Source organism: Salvelinus sp. IW2-2015, linkage group LG5 (genome assembly GCF_002910315.2).
Source record: "Salvelinus sp. IW2-2015 linkage group LG5, ASM291031v2, whole genome shotgun sequence".
NCBI classification, from domain to species: domain Eukaryota; kingdom Metazoa; phylum Chordata; class Actinopteri; order Salmoniformes; family Salmonidae; genus Salvelinus; species Salvelinus sp. IW2-2015.
This window is the reverse complement of record NC_036844.1, coordinates 6,247,345-6,268,615: the sequence shown is the minus strand read 5'-3', so window position 1 is coordinate 6,268,615 and position 21,271 is coordinate 6,247,345.

Below are 21,271 nucleotides of genomic sequence, written 5' to 3'. Positions count from 1 at the left end.
ATTAAAAATATTCCTGGAGTGATTGATGCTCGTCGGGAAGAATCGTGTGATGAATGAAGTAAAAGTGAAGAGTATTTGTTCTTTTGATATTTGATATGGAGTCTCTCCCTACTCAAGTTCCGTTGGGATATATAAACTACAGAGTCCGAGTATTTGTCCCAAGACCAATGCAGTGTGATCATTGTAAAGCTTTTGGACATGTTTCAAGTGATTGCAGAAGGGAGAAGCTGAGACGTTCAAGTTGTGGAAAAGATCATATGTGTTTTAAAAGTGATGAATGTTGCAATTGTGTTGGGAACTATCAAAATAAAGAAAGTCGCACACTCCATGTATAATCTCCCAGAAATGTAATGGGTATTTACCAACGTTTGCCTTCCTCAGGGTAATGTCATGAATAGTTGAACCAGGTTATGTTGACACACAGTGCAATTAGTGTAACCAATGGCAGTAGTGAGGGGAAGGTCATAATGATTAAGTTAATTAATATTAATTAGTTRAACTGTTAAAAAATAGTATATGGCATATTAAATATATTACGTTATTGTTATCATATAGAAACATAATGGAATATTGTACATCATATTAKCATCAACATAAATTATTGTTTCATTCAATTTCACATAATAATTTCGCATWTCATTTTTGTTACATGTAATCTTTTGGTTCAACCTTAATATATAATGAATAATRAACATCATCAACAGTGGGAACATATTAGGTGTACGCTAATAAGCGGTAAAAAATAATTTTTCAATGTATAATTTATTATAGATGTGGTGAGGAACTCGGAGCCCAAGCCTTGCATTGATGGACATGGTTTTGATAGAGGTAAGTTTTCGCCAGTGGGAGTGAGATTTTTGAAGAGGTCGGATCCAGGTCTTTTGGCTGATCCATGGGTGGTTTCAGGTCGGGTGGAAAATATGGTGGGTGGTGTTGAGTCGGTGAAGGTAACCCGAAGTGGACTTGTGATGTTTGTTTGTGTGTCTTCAGATCAGAGGGAGCAGACACTCTGTGCGACAAATTACCTGTATCTTGCTTTACACTTAGGTACAGTGCACCATTGAAGGGAGTGGTTTCTGGGGTAGCATTAAGTGTGGAGGTAGAGAAATTGAAGTTGAGGATTCCTGACATTTGTTGACATTCCTGACATTCCCGCCTTTTGGTGCGACGCAGACCCAGAGGAAAGCGTAGTGGAACAGAGGTGACAAAGTCTGTTCTTTTGATCCTTTGATTTAGTCTTTACCTGACAAAGTAATGTTAGGATGTACGAGTTATGCTGTTAGAGATTTTGTGCCAAATCCACTGCAGTGGGTCACGTCTTATGGGCATGTTGCAGCAGTGTGTAGGAGGGAGATTCCAAGATGTGGGACAGAGAAACTTGTAGTTCCGGTGGAAAAAGTTCAGTGTCAACTGTAGGGGTGCCCATGTTGCTGGGGATCGGAGGTAGGTTGAGGTGGCCAGAGTCAGAGTTGTATAGAAGTGTCGAATGCAGAGGCAGTGAAACAAGTAGAGGAGGGTGGATCACGGATGAGGGATTTTGAAAGGATCCCTGTGAATAGTAGATCTGTACCAGAACAGAGGGAATGAGTGAAACAGTTGAAGTCGGAAGTTTACATACATTTAGGTTGGAGTCATTAAAACTCGTTTTTTAACCACTCCACAAATTTCTTGTTGACAAACTATGGTTTTGGCAAGTCGGTTAGGACATCTACTTTGTGCATGACACCAGATAATTCTTACAACAATTGTTTACAGACAGATTATTTATCTTATTACACTTGTATCACAATTCCGGTGGGTCAGAAGTTTACATACACTAAGTTGACTGTGCCTWTTAAACAGCTTGGAAAATTCCAGAAAATGATGTCATGGCTTTAGAAGCTTCTGATAGGCTAATTGACATAATTTGAGTCAATTGGAGGTGTACCTGTGGTTATATTTCAAGGCCTACCTTCAAACTCAGTGCCTCTTTGCTTGACATCATGGGAAAATCGAAAGAAATCAGCCAATACCTCAGGAATAAAAATTGTGGGACCACGCAGCCGTCATACCTCTCAGGAAAGAGACGCCTTTGGTGCGAAAAGTGCAAATCAATCCCAGAACAACAGCAAAGGACCTTGTGAAGATGCTGGAGGAAACAAGTACAAAAGTATCTATATCCACAGTAAAATGAGTCCTATATCGACATAAACTGAAAGGCCGCTCAGCAAGGAAGAAGCCACTGCTCCAAAACCGGCATAAAAAAGCCAGACTACGGTTTGCAATTGCACATGGGGACAAAGATCGTACTTTTTGCTGAAATGTCCTCTGGTCTGATGAAACAAAAATAGAACTGTTAACAAAAAATTTGTGGAGTGGTTGAAAAACTAGTTTTAATGACTCCAACCTAAGWGTGTGTAAACTTCCGACTTCAACTGTATATCTCCGAGATACAATTGTGATGAGTCATATATTTGATGAAGGATATAAAACAATTTCTTGAGTGTTGAACGTTTCCAAGAGGACAGTGGTTTCCATCATTCGTAAATTGAAAAAATGTGGACCTACCCAGACTCTGCCTAGAGCTGGCCGTTCGACCAAACTCTGCAACCGGGTAAGAAGGAACTTGGTCAGGAAGGTGACCAAGAACCCAATGACCACTCTGACAGAACTACAGAGTTCCATGGCTGAGATGGGAGTACCTGCCAGAAGAACAGCAGTCTTTACAGCACTTCACCAATCTGGGCTTTATTTGAGAATCGTCAGACGGAAGCCACTCCTGAGAAAAAGGCACATGACAGCACGCCTGGAGTTTGTATAAAAGCACGTGAAGGACTCTGAAATCATAAGGCAAAATATTATATGGTCTTATGAGACAAAAATGTAACTCTTTGGCCTGAGAAACCTGGCACAGCTCATCACCCGTTTAACACTATCCCTACTGTGAAACGTGGTGGCAGCATCATGCTATGGTGATGCTTTTCAACAGCAGGGACTGGGCAACTGGTAAGGATAGAGAGAACAATACATAGAGACAAATAGAGGCAAATCTTTRATGAGAACCTGCTTCAGAGTGCAAACAACCTTAGACTGGGGCAAAGATGTATGTTACAAAAGGACAATGACCCCAACAATACAGCCAAGGCAAAGCTGGAATGGCTTCAGAACAAGAATGTGAACGTCCTTGAGTGGCCCAGTCAAAGCCCAGACTTGAATCCCATTCAAAATCTGTGGAAAGACTTGATGATTGCTGTTTACGGCCGCTCGCCATCTAACTTAACAGAGTTTGAGAAAATCGGCAAGGAAGAATAGGAGAAAATCCCCAAATCCAGAGGTCCAAAGCTGATAAACAAGACGAATCAAAGCTATAATCACCGCCAAAGGTACTTCAACAAAGTATTGACTCGGGGGTGTGAATACTTATGCAAATTAGATATTTATGTATTTCATTTTCAATAATAAATGTGCTGAAATTTCAAAAAACATATTTTCATTTAGGGCGTATTGTGTAGATAGTTGAGAAAAAAACTATACATTTAGTACATTTTGAATTCAGGCTTTAACTCAACAAAATTTGGAAGTCAAGGGGTATGAATACTTTCTGAAGGTTAAATAAAGAACCATGCTCATAAGGTTGTAAATGGAACCTGTATGGTGCTATAATTAACCATTTCTTAAGGTTCTATGAAGAACCTACATAGTACCAAAAAAGGGTTCTGCTGTGGTTACAACCCTTTTTGGGGCTACTATAGAACCCTTTTTTATGGTTACTTATAGAACCTCTATGGAGAATGACAAAGGTTCTTTATAGAACCAATCTGGAAGGTTCATTGTGGATCCTTTTGAAGAATCATGTTTTTTTTCTTGTTTTTTTCCTGGTCAGCCAAATTATGTTCAAATTCCTTGTTGAATCAAGTGCGCTACCTCTGGTACTGCTAGGGGTTCATGAAGAGAGATTAAAGAACCACTTACTAATTTATTCAACTGTTCTCAATTGACACAAGCCCATACTTGAGCCTTTCACATGATACCGTCACTGGCCATAGTCATAAATACATGTTGTCATAACACAACACATTAGATAAACTGGAATGACACTCTCACAAACGGTTGCACAAACATAAATAAATAATACAAATAATAATAAAAGTAAACGACACCCAAAATATTCTAATGAACCACTTCCTTACATTTGAATTATCACATAAGAGCAAATAACCATTTTGGGAACTGTAAAGAACCATTGAAAAGCTCAAAGGGATAAAATTGAGTCATTATGGTTCCACATAGAACCAATCACACTTCCCAAAGAACCTGAGAGGAACCCACATTTTTTAGTGTGTACCTAATTTTCTCTCTGTCCATATTTACCTCTAAATCATGGATGTGCAACTAACGGCCCACGCATATCAATAACAGCTAGTGTGTGTATGGTTGTGGGTTTGTAGACCCGGGAGCCACTTCCGTTTCTCATCAAGTTCTTGATAAAGTGTTGTTTTGTTCTGATGTCCCATCTACTCTGATATGGCTTAAATTCACCAGCTAACTAACCAACAACCGTGTACTGTATTTGAGAGAAAATAAGTGCTCATTGTGCACATTTATTTATGTTTTCAATAAACATTGGAGAAAAATATATAGTTTACACATTGTCAACAATCTCAGCCAAGCCTCTCTGTTTGCCCCATAGTTGCGTACTCGTCGGTTTTATTGCTAAATAGCCAATATGTCTGTAAGCCCTTTTCATTTGGATTGTGTCAGTCTATTACAGAGGGAGATCAACGGGCTCTCTTCTATCAAAGAGACACAGCCCAGGGCTATCCAATGTAATTACCAACGAATTTAGCCTGGAGAGAGGGAGGGAGAGGGGAAAGGGAGTGGTGCGAGGGAGAGGTGAGAGGGAGAGAGCAGGACCCTCCCCCAGACAAGCCAGCAGAACAGCCCACCTCAGAACCGGACCACAACCTTCAAACCACCACAGAGGACAGACAACACCAGACCCCCAACCCAACAGACCCCCTCCAACAGCCCCCCCCCCCCACGCACACACCACACACCACATCTAATGAGGACAACAAAGCCAGCATGCCCTGAGCTGTTGTCAAGGACAGACTAGGTCCCCAGCCACATTATAATTCACACGGCACAAATGAACCTAACGACCTAGCTGGAAAGGTGGCCACAGCACTCAAAGGAGTGATTGAAAAAGCTTCTCCACTTTCCCCAACGCTGAAGTGTGTATCTCCACCCTGTTACCATGAAAATACTTTCACCCTGCCACCATACAGCAAGGTGAATGCAAGCATTTGCCGAGAACTGACTGTGCCTCAATACCTAATGTTACCTGCCCACCACTCCACCCTGGACTTGAACAGCCTTTACGACCAGATCCACCACCACAAGGCAGCAATCCCAACTTTTTCCAGGACCCTGAAGGACGTCACACAGCACCTCCCACACGAGCAACAGAGCAATTGACACGCCGCCCAGACCAGCGAGACACCCTCCCAGACCTGGAAGACCCCCTCCATAAGGACCTGCACCGAGAGAACCCACGCCAAGTGGACCTACGCCCCGACCACAGCATCAACAGCCACATCCCAATCAGCTAAGACCACCCAAGCAAACCCTGGCCACACCCTATATAGGCCCCAACATATCAGACCTATGCCCCTTCTGGCTACCCCATGCCCCCCCCCCCCCTCCCCCAACCCACGCAAGGGCCTCATGACAGCAGGACATATGCCCAGGCCATGAGCAGAGCAACAGGCCCAACTCCCACTATTACACACGCCCAAGCCCCATCCTGTGATCTATGAGGTATGTATCAGATGCTCAATATGCTCTGCTCACACCTACTGTGATGGTCCAGGCCTAAACCACACAAAAACAACACGAGACACTATAGAACACAAAGCTTTTACTATCTCTTCCTGGAATATACAACGTCTGAGGTTTTCTGCCTTCGGCCTAAAGAGCAGGAACCCAGACTTCATCAAAGGAATTGGAAATACAGACATTGTCATCCTACAAGAAACATGGTATAAAGGAGACGGACCCACTGATTGCCCTCTAGGTTACAGAGAGCTGGTAGTCCAATCCACCAAACTACCAGGTGTGAAACAGAGAAGGGACTCAGGGGGTATGCTAATTTGGTATAGAGCAGACCTAACACTCTATTAAATTTGTTAAAACAGGAACATTTTCCATCTGGCTAGAAATTAATAAGGAAATTCTCTCAACAGAGAAATGTCCTCATGTGTGCTACCTATATCCCCCTCACTAGAATCTCCATACTTTAACGATGACAGCTTCTTCATCCTAGAGAGGAAGATAAACAATTTCCAGGCTCAGGGACATGTACTAGTCTGTGGCGACCTAAATGCCAGAATTGGACAAGAACCCGACACACACAGCACATAGGGGGACAAACACCTACCTGGAGGTGACAGCATTCCCTCCCCCATATGCCCCCCTAGACACAACTACAACAACATAACCAACAGAACTGGTCACAACTCCTGTATCTCTGTCGGACGCTGGGCTCCCGAGTGGTACAGCAGTCTAAGACACTGCATCTCAGTGCAAGGGGCGTCACTAAGTTCCTGGTTCCAATCCAGGCTGAATCACATCCGGACGTGATTGGGAGTCCCATAGGGCGGTGCACAATTGGCCCAGCATCGTCCGGGTTTGGCCGGGGTAGGCCGTCAATGTAAATAAGAACAAATTCTCAACTGACTTGCCTAGTTAAATAAAGGTTAAATAAATAAAAAATATATGTACATAGTCGAGGGGCTGCGAGGGGACTCCTATGGTAGGTACACCTATAGCTCATCTCTTGGCAGTAGTACTGTAGACTACGTTATCACTAACTTCAACCCAGAGTCTCTTAGAGCGTTCACAGTCAGGTCACTGACACCCCTATCAGATCACAGCAAAATCACGATCTACTTGAAATGCGCTATGCTCAATCATGAGGCATCAAAGCCAAAGGAACTGAATAATATTAAGAAATACTCTAGATGGAAATAAAATTGTGTGGAAATCTATCAAAAGACAATCAGACAACAACAAATTCAATCCCTTCTAGACAATTTCCTGGACAAAAGGTTTCACTTCAATAGTGAAGATGTAAACKTCGCAGTAGAACACCTAAACAGTATATTTGACCTCTCAGCTTCACTATCAAATCTAAAAATGTCAAGCAGACAACCTAAGAAAATTGTGGTCGATGCAATCGCCATCACACTGCACACTGCCCTATCCCATTTGGACAAGAGGAATACCTATGTAAGAATGCTGTTCATTGACTACAGCTCAGCATTTAACACCACAGTACCCTCCAAACTCGTCATTAAGCTCGAGACCCTGGGTCTCGACCCCGCCCTGTGCAACTGRGTCCCCGGACCGCCCCCAGATGTTGAAGGTAGGAAACAACATCTCCACCCCGCTGATCCTCAACACTGGGGCCCCACAAGGGTGCATTCTCAGCCCTCTCCTGTACTCCCTGTTCACCCATGACTGCGTGGCCATGCATGCTTCCAACTCAATCATCAAGTTTGCAGACGACACTACAGTGGTAGGCCTGATTACCAACAACGACGAGACAGCCTACAGGGAGGAGGTGAGGGCCCTCGGAGTGTGGTGTCAGGAAAATAACCTCTCACTCAACGTCAACAAAACAAAGGAGATTATTGTGTACTTCAGGAAACAGCAGAGGGAGCGCACCCCCCCCCCCCATCCACATCGACAGGACAGTAGTGGAGAAGGTGGAAAGTTAAGTTCCTCGGCGTACACATCACGGACAAACTGAAATGGTCCACCCACACAGACAGCGTGGTGAAGAAGGCACAGCAGCGCCTCTTCAACCTCAGGAGGCTGAAAAAAGTTGGCTTGTCACTTCAACCACTGACAAACTTTTACAGATGCACAATCGACAGCATCCTGTCGGGCTGTATCACCGCCTGGTACGGCAATTGCACCGCCCTCAACCGCAATGCTCTCCAAAGGGTAGCACGGTCTGCACAACGCATCACAGGAGGCAAACTACCTGCCCTCCAAGACTCCTACACCACCCGATGTCACAGGAAGGTCAAAAAGATCAAGGACAACAACCACCCGAGCCACTGCCTGTTCACCCCGCTATCATCCAGAAGGTGAGGTCAGTACAGGTGCATCAAAGCTGGGACCGAGAGACTGAAAAACAGCTTCTATCTTAATGCCATCAGACTGTTAAACAGCCATCACTAACATAGAGAGGCTGCTGCCAATATACAGACTCAAATCTCTGGCCACTTAAATAAAATGATTTAATAAAGGTATCACTAGTCACTTTAAATAACGTTTACATATCCTACATTACTCATCTCATATGTATATACTGTATTCTACACCATCTACTGCATCTTGCTTCGCCGCACGCCATCGCTCATCCATATTTTTATATGTACACATTCTTATTCATCCCTTTACATTTGTATGTATAAAGTAGTTGTGAATTTGTTAGATTTTACTACATAGTCGGAACTAGAAGCACAAGCATTTCGCTACACTCGCATTAACGTCTGCTAACCATGTGTATGTGACAAATAACATTTGATTTTAACAATGACAAATGGTTTGATGAAGAATGCAAAAATCTAAGAAAGAAATGAGAGAAACCTATCCAACTAAAAACACAGAGACCCAAACCTTACGCTATGCCTTGACTATGGTGAATCACTAAAACAATACAGAAATACACTACGGAAAAGAAGGATCAGCACATTAGAAATCAGCTCAATGTAATTGAAGAATACATAGAATCTAACAAAAAAAACACATGAATGAGCTCATTCATGAGCTCATGTGATCACTTGTAATTTAAAGTGAAGTTAATGTGATAACGTGACCACTTGTGACGCAACCTGTAATAACAAATCCACAAGTGACAATATGTGAGCACATGATCTCATGTGAAATTAATATCAAATAAATGTGACAACACGGGGATGCAAAATATCAACATGTGATACCAGGATTCAGACCCCTTGAAATTTTTCCCCATTTTGTTACATTACTAACTTATTCTAAAATTGATAAAATAGGTTTTCCTCAATCTACACACAATACCCCATAATGACAAAGCAAAAACAGATTTTGAGATTTTTGCTAATTTAGTCATAGCTACACTATGAAGAGGTTGTTGTGTATTTTCCAGTAACTTAATGGCAACTAGTTTTTGTGAATTTGTAAGTTCTTAACTGGAAGCTACTTGTCAGTAAGTTGTTGTAAAAGTCACAATAGCTTACTAGCAAAATGTTGCAAGTAACCTACAAGACACTTGCTGCCACTAGCAATCTTGCCAGTAACATATTGTACCTTCACTGACTCTACTGTTGATAACATGCCCATCACTTGCTAATTGGCAGCCTACTAGTAATCGAAGCTTCATTATCTGTTCACAACGCACTTCAGTGACATCTGCTTGTCAGCAATAAATAGCAGCGGGTGATTATCAGAGACATTTATTTTTCTCCACTGTTGTCATCAACACTGTGCCACTGTCCCGATTGTCGAAATAACATTCGGACCAAGGCGCAGCGTGATATGGGTTCCACATCTTTTAATTCGTGAAACGCACAAAAACTGTCACGCCCTGACCATAGTTTGTTTTGTATGTTTCTGTTTTGTTTGGTCAGGGTGTGATATGAGTGGGCATTCTATGTTGTATGTCTAGTTTGTCTATTTCTATGTGTTTGGCCTGATATGGTTCTCAATCAGAGGCAGGTGTTTCTCGTTGTCTCTGATTGGGAACCATATTTAGGTAGCCTGTTTTGTATTGTGGGTTGTGGGTGATTGTTCCTGTTACTGTGTTCCTGTGTTTGTGTTAACTATATGGGACTGTTTGGTCTTCGTTCATTTGTCGGTTTATTGTTTTTGTTCGTTGTTCCAAGTATCCTTATTAAAATAGATACTTATCACGCTGCATCTTGGTCCTCCTCTCTTTCTCTTGACGAAGAACGTTACAAAAACAGCAAACGATACGTGAAGCTATGGAGTGCTCACAGGCAACTACACATAAACAAGATCCCACAAAACACAGTGGGGAAATGGCTGCCTAAATATGATCCCCAATCAGAGACAACAATAAACAGCTGCCTCTGATTGGGAACCATACCAGGCCAACATAGAATATTTTTTTGGGGAATACCCACCCTAGTCACACCCCGACCTAACCAACATAGAGAATAAAAAAGTCTCTCTATGGTCAGGGCGTGAAAGTACTACGTCCGCAAAACCTGACTCTATAGGGGAGGGTCCGTGTTGGCATTTAGCGTCGGTGGCGGCTCCGGTGGCGACTGCGAGACTTTGCCCCYGCCCAGACCACGGGTCCGGCCATGGAGCCGGGTAGAACGCCGTGCCCGGACTGGGCCTCGGCGCAGAGGAGGACGAGGAAGGCTCCGGCCATGGAGCTGAGTTAGCCGCCGCGCCTGGACTGGGCACCGGCGCAGAGGAAGGCTCCGGCCTTGGAGCGGGACTGGACGCCGTGCCTGGACCGGACATCGGCGCAGAGGAAGGCTCCTGCCATGGAGCGGGATTGGACGCCGTGCCTGGACTGGGCACCGGCGCAGAAGAAGGCTCTGGCCATGGAGCAGGACTGGACGCCGTGCCTGGACTGGACATCGGCGCAGAGGAAGGCTCCGGCCTTGGAGCTGGACTGGACGCCTTGCCTGGACTGGACATCGGCGCAGAGGAAGGCTCCGGCCTTGGAGCTGGACTGGACGCCGTGCCTGGACTGGACATCGGCGCAGAGGAAGGCTCCTGCCCTGGAGCTGGACTGGACGCCTTGCCTGGAAGCTCCGGACCGTTGACCCACGCTGGAGGTTCCGGAACGTGGACCGTCGCTGGAGGTTCCGGACCGTGGAACGTCTCGGACCGTGGACCGTCGCAGGAGGTTCCGGACCGTGGACCGTCGCAGGAGATTCCGGACTGTGGACCGTCGTAGGAGGTTCCGGACTGTGGACCGTCGTAGGAGGTTCCGGACTGTGGACCGTCGTAGGAGGTTCCGGACTGTGAACCGTCGCCAGTAGCTCTGGACTGGGGACCGTCGCCGGAAGCTCTGGACTGGGGACCGTCGCCGGAAGCTCTGGACTGGGGACCGTCGCCRGAAGCGACGTGTCCTACCTTCTCCTCATTGCCTCAATGTTCCATAGTTACCGACTCTACCTGCTAAGCTACCAGTCAAGTGAATATTGTTATCCAAAATCCCAACTATAGTTGTAAGAACGGTGTCCAGTAGTGGTCGTTGTTTGAAAGCAGCTTGGAATTGAAGAAAGCACCAGACCCAGAGTGAAATCAGTGGGATCTCGCATTTTGCAACATGTGGTTTGAAAAAGCATGTGATAAAACAAAGCTTTGGACGTCATTGATGACGTACTTCTTGATGGAACGTGCAATTGGCATGATGACTGCAGCAATGTCGAACAGAGCTGTTGACAGAGATTTTTATGTTAATTTCTCTACCACAAGCCACCTCCAATGTCGTTTCAGAGAATTGGTCAGTACATCCAACTGCCCTCACAGCCGCAGACCTTGTGTAACCCCGACAGCCCAAGCCCTCCACATCCAGCTTCTTCACCTGTGGGATCGTCTGAGAACAGCCACCCGGACAGCTGATGAAACCGAGGACAATTTCAGTCTGTAATAGAGACCTTTTGTGTGGAAAACCTCATGATTGGCTGGTCCTGGCTCACAAGATGGTGGGCCTATGCCCATCCAGGCCCACCCATGGCTGTGCCCCTGTCCAGTCATGTGAAAGACATAGATTAGGGCCTAATTGTCATGGTTCCTCCGGGCTCCAGGTGTTTCTTATCATTTCATTAGTGTTTCCCCTTTAAGATATGTGTGTTTTCTGTTCCCTTTTGTTAGCTCATGAATTTAGTTTCCTGTATGTCTCCCCCATGTAGTTTTCGAGTACTAATGTTTATTGTTTTGATTTTTGAGTTTCCTATATTGTTCTCTATTTTTTCCTTTACGTTTTCTCAAATTTCCTGTTCTGGTTCATTCTCTGCTCCTGGGTTCAACATTACCACGTCACAGCATGAGCTAACCAAAAACATGGACCCAGCAGAGATACCGCAGATCAGCAACATTGTAGCCCACCAAGGAGCACTGGTGGACCAAGACTTTTCCACTCTTCCTCCCGAATACTTCGACCTTTGGGAGGCATTGAGTAAGAGGCAAGCTGCCACCCTTCCCCCTCATTGTCCTTACGACTGTGCCATATAACACCTACCCGGCACCACACCTCCCTGGGGTCGTCTGTATTCTCTCTCGACCCCTGAAGCAGCCGTCACGGACAATTACATCTGGCCTTCGCTGGAGGCAGGTTTCATTTGCCCCTCTACATCCGCTGCTGGTGCAGGCTTCTTCTTCGTGGGTAAGAAGGATGGAGGCCTTCGTCATTGCATCGATTACAGAGGGATGGACCAGATTACAATAAAGGATCGTTACCCCTACCCCTGATGTCCTCCGCATTGGAGTTAGTCCAAGGGGCCCAATTCTTCACAAACTCCGCAACACTTACAATCTGGTGAGAATCAGAGAGGGAGATGAGTGGAAGACCGACTATAACACCCCTAGTGGCCGCTATGAGTATTTATTCATGCCCTTCGGATTATCAAACTCACCGGCAGTCTTTCAAGCATTGGTCAATGACACCCTGAGGGATATGTTGAATCTGTTCGTCTTTGTTTACCTCGACGACATCCTGATCTTCTCCAAGACCCTTCCGGAACACATAGTGCTGAGATGCCTCCTGCAGAGTCAACTATATGTTCCATGTATCCCAAATTTCCTTCCTGGGTCACTTATTTCTATAGGGTGGCAGGTAGCCTAGTGGTTAGAGCATTGGGCCAGTAACCAAAAGGTTGCTGGATTGAATCCCCAAGCTGACAAGGTAAAAATCTGTAATTTTTCCTCTGAATAAGGCAGTTAACCCACTGTTCCCCGGTAGGCCTTCATTGTAAATAAGAATGTGTTCTTAACTGACTTGCCTAGTTAAATAGAAATGTTTTACCACGATTCTGACAGGGCATTCATGGAGCTCAAGGGACGTTTCACCTCAAGACCAATCCTCGTTCATCCTGATCCGACTCGACCCTTTGTGGTAGGGGTGGACAACCTCGACACGGGAGCTGGGGCAGTCCTTTCACAGGGGAACGAGGAGGACAAGAAACTGCACCCATGCGCCTTTCTCTCCAAGTGGTTCTCACCAGTGGAACACAATGATGACGTAGGCAAGCGGGAGCTCTTGGCAGTTAAGTGGGCCCTTGAGGGGTGGAGACACTGGTTGAAGGGGGCACCTCATCCTGTCGTGATCTGGACGGACCATAAGAACTTGCTCTCTATTCAAGAAGCCAAGAGGTTGAGTGCTCGCCAGGCTAGGTGGGCTCTGTTTTTTAACAGGTTCAATTCCACACTAGCCTATCGCCCGGGATCCAAGAATCCGAAAGCAGACGCCCTGTCCCGCCAACACAATGTCTCTAACGAGGAGAGGAACCCCGAGCCATCATCCCCAGCTCACTCATTGTGGCCCCTGTGATATGGAGTATTGAGACCACAGTCTGACAAGCCCAGACCCGAGAACCTGACCCCGGTGGGGGACCCACTAACAGACTTTAAGTTCTGCGATCAGCCCGGTCCCGAGTACTACAATGGGGACACTCCTCTAAATTAACTGGGCATCCAGGGTTTAATCGGACACTGGAGTTCCTGAGGCATAGGTTCTGGTGGCCCAACATGATTGAGGAGGTGAGATCCTTTCTTCCGGCCTGTTCCATCTGTGTCGAAAGCAAGTCTCCACGTCAGTGACCAGCTGGGTTGCTCCAACCTCTGACCATCCCTGGTCTCATCTATCTGTAGACTTTATCACTGGGCTACCTCTGTCTCAAGGGTTTACCACTATCCTGGTGCTCGTCGATCGGTTCTCCAAGGCAGCCCATTTCAACAGCCCATTTCATCCCCTTACCCAAATCCTGCGGGGCGCAGGATGTGGGGCCCCAAGTGGAAACGTTTGGGAACCCCTGCCCTAAAGATACCGACCAGTGCCATGTGTACTTCTGAAGTTACCTTATATGTACCTTTGACCTTTTTGTACACCAGGGAACAACACTTTACCATAGCCTTACTCTTATTTTTGAGAGTGTGTGGATGAAGACTGAGTATACAAGACATTAGACACATTACAAAACAAGAACACCTGCTGTTTCTATGACGTAGATTAACCAGGTGAATCCAGGTGAAAGCTGTGATCCCTTTTTGATGTTACTAGTTAAATTCACTTCAGTCAATGTAGATTATTAAGATCAGGAGACAGGTTAAATAAGCATTTTTAAGCCTTGAGACAATTGAGAAATGGATTGCTTATGTGTGCCATTCAGAGGATGAACTGGCAAAACAAAAGATTGAAGTGCTTTTGAACGGGATATGGTAGTATGTTCAAGGCGCACTGTTTTGTGTCAAGAACTGCAATGCTGCTGGGTTTTTCATGCTCAACACTTTCCTGCGTCTATCAAGAATGCTCCACTGCCTAAAGGACATCCAGTCAACTTGACACAACTGTGGGAAGCATTGGAGTCAACATTGGCCAGCATCCCTGTGGCACGCTTTTGACACCTTGTCGAGTCCATGCACCGATGACTTGAAGCTGTTCTGAGGGTGTTCCTAATGTTTGGTATACTCAGTGTATGTTCTTGGCAATAAATAACTAAATATAAATAAATATCTGGTTGCACTGATGAAACATTAATGCACTCAAGACCAAAAGGTTTCAAGTTCAAATCCCGAGAGCATTTTAAAAGATGGCGCCAAAGAAGAAAGCTGACGTTTTACGTGTTCCTAACCAATTGTATTTTTGTTTGTTTCTTTGTGTTGTTTGTAACTTTTTTTTTAAACTTATTTTGTACATAATGTTGCTGCTACCGTCGCTTATGAACGAAAACAACTTCTGGACATCATAACTGTGATTACTCACCACGAACTGGCAGAATCCTTTTTTTCCTTTAACGAGTCAGACGAGCCCGATGTGAATGATATACTGCTTTCCCGGGAACAGGCCCAGATCCCCGTCATTTGCGTGAAGAGAAGGTGGAGAAAAAGCGGCCGGAGGGCAGGCTGCCTTCTGAGAATTCGTAGGCGATCCAATAAACCCCCACTGCCTTCCATTCTGCTAGCAAACGTGCAATCTTTGGAAAATAACATTAATGACCTACGTGGAAGATTAAACTACCAACGGGACATCCAAAACTGTAATATCTTATGCTTCACGGAGTCGTGGCTGAACGACAACATTATCAACATACATTTGGCTGGTTATGCGCTGTATCAGCAGGTTAGAACAGCGGCGTCTGGTAAGACGAGGGGCGGTGGACTATGTATTTTTGTAAATAACAGCTGGTGCACGATATCTAAGGTCTCGAGGTTTTGCTCGCCTGAGGTAGAGTATCTCATGATAAGCTGTAGACCACACTATCTATCTAGAGAGTTTTCATCTGTATTTTTCGTAGCTGTCTACATACCACTACAGAACGAGGCTGGCACTAAAACCGCACTCAGCGAGCTGTTCATCAAGAGGCTGTGCTCCCAGTGGCCGGGGACTTTAATGCAGGGAAACGTTCCAGGATTCCTCTGATGGCATTGAGGAGAACACCACATCAGTCATTGGCTTCATCAATAAGTGCATCGACGATGTCGTCCCCACAGTGACCGTACGTACATACCCCAACCAGAAGCCATGGATTACAGTCAACATCCGCACTGAGCTAAAGGCTAGAGCTGCTGCTTTCAAGGACGCTTATAAGAAATCCCGCCATGCCCTCTGACGAACCATCAAACAGACAAAGCGTCAAAACAGGACTAAGTTCGAATCGCACTACACTGGTTCTGATGCTCGTCGTATGTAGCAGGGCTTGCAAACCATTACAGACTACAAAGGGAAGCACAGCCGAGAGCTGCCCAGTGACACATGCCTACCAGACGAACTAAACTACTTCTATGCTCGCTTCAAGGTAAATAACACTGAAACATGCATAAGAAGCACCAGCTGTTCCGTAAGACTGTGTGATCGCGCTCTCCGCAGCCGATGTGAGTAAGACCTTTAAACAGGTAAACATTCACAAGGCCGCAGGGCCAGACAGATTACCAGGACGTGTACCGCTGACCAACTGGCAAGTGTCTTCACTGACATTTTCAACCTCTCCCTGTCCGAGTCTGTAATACCAACATGTTTTAAGCAGACCAGCATAGTCCCTATGCCCAAGAACACTAAGGTAACCTGCCTAAATGACTACAGACCCGTAGCAGTCACCTTTGCAGCCATGAAGTGATGTCATAAGGTGAATGCACCAATTTGTAAGTCGCTCTGGATAAGAGCGTCTGCTAAATGACTTAAATGTAAATGTAAATGTAATGAAGTGCTTTGAAAGGCTGGTCATGGCTCACATCAACACCATTATCCCAGAAACCCTAGACTCACTCCAATTTGCATACCGCCCTAACAGATCCACAGATGTTTTGCACTCCACACTGCCCTTTCCTACCTGGACAAAAGGAATACCTATGTGAGAATGCTATTCATTGACTACAGCTCAGCGTTCAACATCATAGTGCCCACAAAGCTCATCAMTAAGCTAAGGACCCTGGGACTAAACACCTCCCTCTGCAACTGGATCCTAACAACATATCCGCCACACTGATCCTCAACCCATGGACCCCTCAGTGGTGCGTGCTCAGTCCCCTCCTGTACTCCCTGTTCACTCATGTCTGCACGGCCAGGCACGACTCCAACAGCGTCATTAAGTTTTCTGACGACACAACAGTGGGAGGCCTGATCATAGAGGACGATAAGACAGCCTATAGGGAGGAGGTCAGAGATCTGGCAGTGTGGTGTGGTGCCAGGACAACAATCTCTCCCTCAACGTGATCAAGACAAAGGACATGATTGTGGACTACAGGAAAAAGTGGACCAAGCACGCCCCCATTCTCATCGACGGGGCTGTAGTGGAGCAGGTTGAGAGCTTCAAGTTCCTTGGTGTCCACATCACCAACAAACTAACATGGTCCAAGCACACCAAGACAGTCGTGAAGAGGACACAACAACCTATTCCCACTCAGGAGACTGAAATGATTTGGCATGGGTTCTCAGATCCTCAAAAGGTTCTACAGCTGCACCATCTAGAGCATCCTGACTGGTTGCATCACTGCCTGGTATTGCATTGCCGCTGCCCCCCCCCCCCCCCCCCCTTTTACACCGCTGCTACTCTTTGTTGTTATCATCTATGCATAGTCACTTTAATAACTCTTCCTACATGTACATATTACCTCAATTACCTCGACTAACCGGTGCCCCCGCACATTGACTCTGTACCGCTACCCCCCTGTATATAGTCTCGCTATTGTTATTTTACTGCTGCTCTTTAATTACTTGTAACTTTTATTTATTTTTCTTATTCATATAATTATTTTTACTGCATCGTTGGTTAGGGGCTCGTAAGTAAGGATTTCACTGTAAGGTCTACAACTGTTGTGTTCGGCGCATGTGACTAATACAATTTGACTTGATTTATGCTCACTTAGGTCTAGATTCTATCAGATCCATGCCGGCAGACACCTGCATAGTGGTTATTTTGCTGATGTTGGAAGTGGAACTGCGTTAGAGCTGTCAAATCCACAAGCGTCTCCCGGCATTATACCTGAAGTGGAAATTGCCATTGGCTGCACGGAGCTGCATTATGAGACATACCATGCAGCCTTGTTTACAAGTTGGGACACTGGAATGTGATATGTAATGTACACCTCAATAAGGCTGATAGAAATCCTCATTGCTCTAACGCAGTTACACCTCCGACACTGCCAAAACACCAGCTATGCAGGAACAAACATTGTTAGCCGCAGACAACGGCACAAAGGACAAAAAGGTAGAGACAACAATACATCAAGCGAAGCAGCCACAAGTGTCAGTAAGTGTGTCCGTGATTGAGTCTTTTGAATGTAGAGAAGGCAATAACACTGTCCAGTTTTTTGGTGTTTTTTGCTGCTCGTTCCAGTTGTTAGCTTTAGCTTTAGCCTTGGGGTACTCCCTTGGTGAAATGCAGTGGCTTGTGAGTTCTGTGGTTGTGAGTTCAAATCCCAGTTAAGGACATGTTCAAAGAAAATACTATAGAAATAAACATACACAATGTAGTCACGTGTGTCAAATATGTAAGTTGAGAACACGATGTTAAAAGTACTGTGTGTGTATCATTACGACTCATTTTTGTTAACACGGCATCACCTGCAAAATCTTGTGAAAATTTGAATCCACATGTGAAAGGTTATGTGATAACATGTGAAAATCAACATTTGAAGCTTCATGTGAGATATTATCACGTGTGACATGTTCCAAAAACCCTTGATTTCACATGCAAAACGTGGAAATGTCACATGTGAAATCATGTGGTTTTCCACATGTGAAATCACGATGTATTTCCGTTTGGGAATCTTCATAAAGATAGTTATCATAGTCCTATTATTCATTAGATGGGTATGAAACACTTTAATGATATACACAGTTAAATAATTAATTGCATACAAGGCATTGATTTTCTATTAACTTAGTCTGGAAACAACTTGAATGCACTAATTACGTGTTTATTGTACAACCTAGATCATCATCAAAGTGGCATCATCATCAAAGAGTTATCTAGTTAGTCATCTCTGTAAGTGGAAGCACTGATCCTTGGAGTTCAAGTTCTCTCATGAAAAATGCATATCTGTATTGTGAACTGGGGTGAAACTTGTTAGCTCATCCTCTCCCATAAGTTCGAAAGGCACCGGCGGGAGGGGTGGGTTGTGTGTTTGTGTGCCTTTGTCGGTTTTGGTGTGTGTGTGTGTGTGTGTGTGTGTGTGTGTGTGTGTGTGTGTGTGTGTGTGTGTGTGTGTGTGTGTGTGTGTGTGTTGTGTGTGTGGTGTGTGTGTGTATGCATGTGTGTGCTGTATGGGTTCTTCTAGGTTGAGAGGTCACACATCCGGGAGGTGTCATAGGGGGAGAGTGGCGGTCTGAACAGTGGGCCCCTGACTGTCTTAGCTAGCGGTACGGCGGTGGAGCGTTTACTGTTCTTCTCCATGCCGCATCACCCGCTCTGACTGGAAGTCCCTGTCGGGTTAACCACAGTCAGAATTATATTTGGATGATGCTAGGGCCCAATGCAGCTACACTCTCAACTTGAGACAGCTACTGTATTATCTGTGGATGCTAAGGCCCCCGATGCAGCTATACGGCTATATGCTCTCAACAGACAATAGGGCCAAATGCAGCTACATGTATTCAACTTGAGACAGCTACTGGAAGACTACTGCAGAGGGTTTTTCTTCTCTATCTCCCTTAAATATATTTACTTTCTCTCTCGCTACCCTCTCCCCCTTCTTTGATGTCTAGATCTTTTTACCACACCCTTTTAAGCACAGCCTCCCCAGACCCACCCTCTCCGCTCTCTCTCTCCTCCTCTCGCTCAATTCCTCGTCTTCCCTCGCTCTCTTCGCAGCCTTACCAGTCTGCACCCCACATCACTAATTCATGTGATCTTACTCTCAAACCGGAGACACAGAATGCAAAAAGCAAAACGCCTGACCAAAATAAAGGTGGAGGGGCAACCATTACTGTATGATGTCTATTTCTGTGGGTAATATGGGAATAATTGATTATACAGAGAACTGTAAATCATGCCAAATGTATTATTGGAAATCTTGTAAATATGACATAGTAATTCTGCCCTCGAAACATTCTCAATCAATGTCTTACAAATCAACATCTTACTGACTATAGCTAAGAAAGATGTCACAAACCTATTTTTCAGAGACCGTTGGATAAACCTCATAAATTATATAGAAAACATTCAAGTTGTTGGATCAACTAGATTAAGGTCTGGGGAGGTACGGTAGAGAGACCCCGGGTGGGCCAGCATGTCTTAAATGTCACCAGCAGGAATCTGTGATCGAATGCATATCCTCCTGGAGTCAGAACGGACGGACGGACGGACGGACGGATGGACGGACGGACAGACGGACAGACGGACAGAAGGACAGACAGACGGCTGTCCAATCATTACAAAAAGACGGACGGACGGACAGACAGACGGCTGTCCAATCATTACAAAAAGACAGACAGACAGACGTGGCGGCGACGGACGGACGGACGGCGGACGGAGGACAGGACGGACGGACGGACGGAACGGACGGGACGCTGTCCAATCATTACAAAAAGAAAAGGGACACACGATCAGTGGCAGGCAGAAGATGTTGCATATAGTCAGTCCCCTGGTGCTTTTCTCTGTAGTTATCTCAACTTCTGTCACAAGATGGAACAATGCAGTACAGTTTGACTAGATTAGACAGCTGTAGAGTGACATAGAATAGTGGCTTGAGGTGGGGAAGAGTAGAGAAGTGATAACTTTGGCCTCAATGCAAGAACTTGTCTTTCTCCCTGTTMTAATTTGGACCTTACTTTGACTCATAATCTCAACATCTCCTGTTTCCTCTTGGTTTGTCCTGAACATAGAGATCCAAAGACAGGACATGGAAAGGACAGGATTCAGTTCAGTCAATGTTTCTAAAAGAGTTGCTAAAAATACTAAAACCCGGAACCCCTTTTACTAATGTAAGAAGTTCGCATGAGACTGAGGTTTACCCTTCAGATCCATTTTAACCCCTCACTGCGTCAAGCCCCATGTCATGCATAATTGTTTTAATTGTTTATTCTTCCAGGTTTTTGGACATTTCCATCTTCCATTTCAATACGCCTCGTCCTCCCCTCGTCCTATTCCCCAGGAGGGAGACACTGCTCTCTGCCTATGGCAGCCACTCTAAGCTTTCTTKGTAACTTGAAAGAAAGAATGCAAGAAAAACAAAAAAAATGGAAAAAGAAAGAACCTCCCCTCTCAAAACTCGACTTCAAAGCCTCTCAGCTTTGCCTGTCTCCCTCTTTCTCCCCCTCTCTCTTTCTATATCTTTATTTTTGTTTTCTCCCCATCCATTCACACCCTTGTCTAAACTGTCACACATTTCTAGCTTGGCTCATAAAAACACTTCAGTATTCTCCTCTCCCATAATCCACAAACGTCATAATTATTTAGCCCCAATGACACCCCCTCCCTCTTGAAATAGTATTTTTTTCCCTCCAACTACTTTGGAAATACATTACTGTGCATGATTGAGCTTGCCTGATGCAATGGAACCAATAGAATAGTCACAAAAGTGCCAACCCCATCTACTTAGC